We start from the raw sequence: 6,659 nt of genomic DNA on the forward strand, positions 1-6,659 counted from the left end.
GAATTCTTTTGATGATATTATCCCAAGGAAAGCCTCTAAGAAGCCTTTCTCACATAAAAAAAAACTGATGATGGGGGAAATGTTTTTGAGGAAGAAGGCTGAAAGAAGACAAAATAGAAGAAGAAGGAAAAGATATGGGGGTAGCTGGCAAGTAAAAGCCAAAGGTAGTTGAAGAACCTTTGGGAATAAAGATGTAAGCTGCTTGTGTGATTGCTGCTTTGCCATTGGAGATCATAATGGCAAGCCCTCATTTAATTGTTGCAAATGAAATGCCATTAGAAGAGACAAATCCTCTACCGCAAAGCATGCGGAAAAAAAAGTTTGACAGGGAATCCAACCAATGAGATCGTAGGAGTTGCCATGAAGCTCATCCTATCATTTCCGACTAAGAAGGACTTGGTGGCCCGCTTGGAGGCTGTCGTGGCGCGGCTTGAGGCTCTAGCCAATGTCGACTAGCATCTCATCATTAGGTGTTGTTGAAGCGCAGTCTGTAGATCAAACCATCTTGGTGGTTGATAAGCCTATTGCAAAACTTTTTGGTCAAGTCTCCACTGTCATAGAGAAGATAGGAGGAAAGGTCCTCAAAGCCATGAGGATACTTGAAGCACCACGCCATTGGTGGCAAGAAGAAGACATAGAGGAAGAAGAGAAAGTATGAATTGGGCTGGTAGCCAGCAAACATGAAGCTATCAAGCGACAAAACAGTGAGCAGAGCCGTTATCAATGCTGCCACTATTGCTAGGTTGCATCCTTTGCAGCTATTTCATGAGATAACTGCTACAGCTTTGGCTTATAGTATCTATAAGACCGGGTCAATGTTGCATTAGTTGATGTCGGCCATGCAAGCATGCAAGTTTGTATTGCGAATTTCAAGAAGGTCAGCTAAAACTTTTGTCACATGCACATGATCGGTCTCTTGGCGGGAGGAATTTTGATGATATTCTTTTCAAGCACTTTGGATTGACGTGTATTGAAATGCTCGTGCATGCCTCAGGTTGCTGCATGTAAAAAAAAAGTTTTGGGTTGTACAAAAGGAAGTAACAAACATGATCAAGGGAAGGGTCCTCATTGGCCATGATTTACATCCAAATAGGGACATACAGGATATATCAGCATATCAGCCTCTACAGAGTTAGGCAAGGTCGAAGAAGAGAACTCAAAGATCTTGCAGATGAGACTCTTGGTGTCAAAATACAGTTAGAGACAACACTGTCCTATCAAACATACCCGAGTGCCAACGCCTATCCATAAGAAACACAGGAAAGAATGAGAGAAGAGCATGTTTCTGGATCATGTGAGAGATGATCGATGATGGTTTGATAGTCTTTGAAATGGACAATGGCATAGTCCGCTATGAGGAGGGTGTAGTATATGAAGAAGAAAGAAGATATAAGAAATCATCTGGTAATGATGAAGATTAGTGTCAAATCTTCTAAAATGGAGTTTCACTTGATGATAATGATGATGATGATGTGGATTTGCCCGGTGAAAAGACAAAAGAAAAGAAGAAAGCAGTTGAGGAGTTTGCAGTAGCTATCAAAGCATCTGGAAGAAGAAATAACCTGAGAAGTTATCAGCATTGTTGGACATAGACCTGTTAACAAGCTTATGACATGAAGAACAATTTTGTAAAAAAAAAAAGTTTCAAATTTTGAAAATTTTTAATTAATTAGGAAAATTACAGCAAGCATTAACAACCAAAAGGAAAACAAAATTCTCTAATATTTTTATTTTACAAGCTGTCAGTACGTAGCTCCTAACGAACTCAACCGTTTAAGTTTGAGCTACCTCGAACTTACTTCATATAGTTGATGATGAAATCTGGACCTTTGATCAAGCCTTTAACCAAGATCCCATTCATTGCCTCGAACTTGAACTAAATCTGATGATGCTAGCATCTCCATCATCCGCTACTTTCCCCTGATCTCCCAACGACTTTAACAACCTTTTTAAACATTTGAAATAGTAAGAATCTGAAGTTCATCTCCCATCACCACAACCATGTCTAGAATTCCAATTGCAACATTCCTTTATCATGACTCTGAATGTCTGATTGGGCCTACCAAAGGATTGATTAATGAGCGGAATGTTCCAATTTTCAAAGAATTCAAGATAAAGGAGATCATGGGTATTATATTTATCATGGTGACATTGCAAACATCATGGATGTTTAAAATTATAGTTTATTTTATGAGGATAAGACAACATTGATCTTGCCATGCACTCTTAAGAAGTTTCATATACTTTCTATGAATTGGAGACGGGAAATTCCCAGGTGTAATATACTCACATACAGTGGTGGAGAAGGGGGCAATTGCCCCCTTTATAATTTGAGAATAAGTTAATTTAATATTAATTTAATTAATTGATGTCATAATTACCCACATCTATTTTACAGTTGACCCCCTTAGCTTTTTATTAACTAAAAATAAAAGGAAACTAGTCTCATCTTATCCATTGATGAAGCCGAGGCTTCTGTTTGATTAAAAATTAAATTTATTTAATATTTATTTATTTATGTATTTATTTAATGTTTTAAATTTAGCTCTAATTTTACCAATTTCAACTGCATTTGTGGAGAGGGTTTTCTCTGCAATGAAGATTGTGAAACAATCATTCATTATTTTCAAAATATTAAAACTCATAGGGACAATTGTAAATTTGCTTTGTTGATGATTTGTAATAGTTGTTTATGTAAAAGACTTATTGATTATTAATTTTTATTATAGTTGAACTTTTATTTATTAAGTTTCATTTTCCCCCCTTGTCTATAATTTCTAGTTCCGCCACTGCTCACATACATGGTGTCAATGATGGAGTTATAAATAAAATAAAGGACTAGTGCCAGTGAGAAAAGAGATGTGCTAAAAAAAATATACCTATCCTAAGAATTGGAAGCAACTATCAAAATACCGATCCCAAAACAACAAAAAATTCTTATCTTGAGGCAGTGGCAAATTTCAAGGCGATAATGAGATGTATATCTCATACGGCAGTAAGGCATGCAACACGGTGACAAAGCACAGGCAGCAACAAAGATATGTGATATATATATATAATAAATAATAAATTTTATAATTCACAAATTTTCTTGTCTTTACTTGTATTCTAGCCCTTAATCAAAGGTTCCCAAGATTTTAATCTGGGATAATTAATAATAGAGGCTTGCCACTATTAGGAATGAAAGAGTCCACAAAAATAAAACAAATTAAAATAAATAATATTTGTGATTCGATATATCGCCCCATGGTGCGTATTTTTGATCACGTAGTTCTCCTTAAAGTATAACCTTCTTCTCTCTTCAATTTGCCCTTCAAATTTTCCCTCTCCAAATGCCTCAAAACCCTAGATCTGATGTGTGGAGACTGGTGGCCAAAGGTCCCTTGATTCAGCCCTAAAACTGATGTTTTATACCCCCAAAGGTGTACTGGTCGTATCGAGCTGTATGGGGGCTATATGGAAGCTTTTGGAGCAAATTGCGAAGCATACTGGGTGTTATGCCGATTGGTATATGTCACGCCATGAACCTGGGGCATTAACAAACGGCCATATACCTACAAGATCGTGACTAAGTAGGCACACAAGGCCTCAAAACCTGTCTCACACTAGATAAAACAACCTTTAACAAAGACATTAACTTTCAAAAACAACATAGAGGCACAATGGCCGAATTTTAACGAAAGCAAATAACAAGTGTCTCACATGACATTAAACATAAGACAGAAGTTCTAAGTTCACAACAAAGAAAGTTTATTAACTTGATAAAGAACTAGAAGGCGAATTGCTCAACGACCCTGCTAAGCTGTTCACCACTCAACCCTACTCCTGATCTGAAAAATAAAGAAAACAACTTAATGAGCTTGGGAGCCCACTAAGCAACTACTAAAAATATCGGGATCACAAAAATGTTCAATAGTTTCTAAAAGTATACAAAATGTAACATAACGGAATAATATCAAAGTAACCCAGAAACCAGCAATAATTCAAAACAAATTTAATTTACCAAGTAATGAGCGTATAAGTACCCCAAACAACTAGTGCCCAAAAAAAAAAAAATCAGAACTCATTTATTTAAACTCGGTGACCTGAGTCAGATTTCAGAACTCATAGGTTTACCCTCGGTGACTCGAGCCAGAATTTCAGAAGCCGTTATTCTTCACTGACGGAACAGTGCGAAACTATAGTTTCTATGTCAGAAGTACGTGTCTACACGGTCAATGTTTAACACCCAATGACAGGGTTATTGTATAGTTAATTGAGGACTACGAGTTTCTATACAAAAATATATCGGTATGTCCAAAATTATTGTCAACACAACAATACTGAAATTCAGTGATCCCGTTTTTTAACAAAAATAATTCCGATTATATCAAATAAGATAATGCCAATATATGACAACCTCTCTTAACATAAATAATCAATATTGTCTACATAAATAAGAATATATATATATATATATATATATATATATAGAATCTATGAAACAATTCAACACTCAACAACATATTTCTTTCTTTTCCTTTAATAATTTGATAAGTAAAACAAATAATAAAATAAAACAAAGTAAACAATAAATAACCAAATGAAAAGCTAATGTCAGGTTAACATTTATATAAACCGTACTATGCAAAAATATCATAAATCAATTAAATAACATTAATATATTTGAAAGTAATTATCAATGGGAAAAATATCAATAATCAAATAAACAATTAATAAATATTGCTAAATTCTAAAAATAATGGTCAACATAACCACAAAAATCAAAACATAAACCTATGAACAGTATACGAATGGTTTTTATTTTCTAAACAATAAAATCTAAATTAACAAAATAATTATATAAACCATTATGAAAAATCAGAAATTTGCATATACATATATATATATATATCTATATAATATATATATATATATATATATAGATTTATATGTGGTTTACTTGCATGACTAGATAACACCAAAAACTATAAGCACCACGAAGTTAGGTTTCCACGGAATACCCTATATTTGAGAACACATTCTAAGGATATCAATAACCATGATGTACACAAACATAACAATTATACCAAATTACCCCTACTCAATACACAACCACTAACTGAAAATAATTACACAAAGGTTAAACTCGAGGAATTCTGACATGAGTATCAAAAGCTTCTATACTAACTCAAGAAGCAGGTTTAAGACCCACAAACAAACAAGAAAATCACACAAATTCAAATAATGTTTCTCACCACTGATATGGTACAACAATATTAGACTCACTAATTGGTAATTATTCAAACCTTTATAATATGCTATTCCTTTCATCACAATGTCCACATTTAACAAGATTATAAATCAGAATTTAGATGCAATCATTAAAATTAACGAAAGAAAAACAAATATTTATATCACATGAATCATGAAAATCCACCAGCACCCGCAGCTTTTTAAATAAAAAAACTAATAAATAACCTAATAAAATAAAATACTCTGATTCCTTTTGATGAAAAGGAATATAAAATATTAAAATCTAAACAACCCAATTTTACGCAAAACCCGAAGCCATCTTAGCTTTTCAATTTAAAATATAAATATGTGTGTGTTAAATAAGCGGACTCAGAACTGGAATCCAAATTCACATTCAAATGAAAATTAGAAAAGTTTGATAATCGGAATTTTTCCCAAATAAAAGATAATTAAAAAAATCACATGGCCGGTTTAATTTTGAGATAATTAATCCACTAGGCATACAACATAACCCTAATCAAGATCAATAAACAATACCACGACAAGATCTAGGAGGTAAAAATTCTATCACTTAACCCTAGATCTAGGAAGAGAACGCTTACCTCACAACGATAACGACACAACCCTTGACGAAGAGGCTTATCTCCATCCTCGCCACCGGCACCACACACCAAAAAGAATAAGAGAAGATCAAAAAAGCAAGATCTCTCTCTCTCTTTCTTGGTCCAAACGAAATTCTATATCGGAAGAAACAAAGAGACGGTGGCTAGGGTTTTGAAAACCTAATAAAATATAAAGATAAAAAAAAATTTAAAATAAAAAAAAGGAAAAAGGTTTTTCTTTTCCTTTTCCGTAACCGCCACGCATGCAAAATAAATGAATTAAATAAATAAAAAAAAATGTGGGGCCCACAATATACGGGTGCCATGCGGCCCAGTATGGAGGCCGTATGGCTTAGGCAAAACTTTCTATCTTGAAGACTCTCTGTGATGCTGTAGACTGCTATAATAATCATTACGGTATTGCACCTCCAAATTCTCTTCATTTTCGATCAGATCGAAACATGTGCCATGCGGCCCTCATGGAGGATGCATGGTTCTCCTCTGTTGTGCTATAGTGCTTCTGCTACATTACTTGCTACAGTGTCACACCATCGATTTTTTCCCTTTTTTTGCTCAAATCATGTCCTCGTGTTCTCTATGGCTTATTTATGCCCTATGAAGTGAATAACAAGAGATTAAGCACAAAAAAGACATCAATTCTACAAAATGTACATGCCAATTGTATAAAATATGTATAAGAAAACATATATATTTAGACACTTATCATACAACCCAAAAATAAAATATATTATAGAACATGAATAATATAATACCCATAATTATGCTGACATCAAAATAAAAGTTTTTTTATTATTAACTAAT

Source organism: Dioscorea cayenensis, chromosome 17, assembly GCF_009730915.1.
Source record: "Dioscorea cayenensis subsp. rotundata cultivar TDr96_F1 chromosome 17, TDr96_F1_v2_PseudoChromosome.rev07_lg8_w22 25.fasta, whole genome shotgun sequence".
NCBI lineage: Eukaryota > Viridiplantae > Streptophyta > Magnoliopsida > Dioscoreales > Dioscoreaceae > Dioscorea > Dioscorea cayenensis.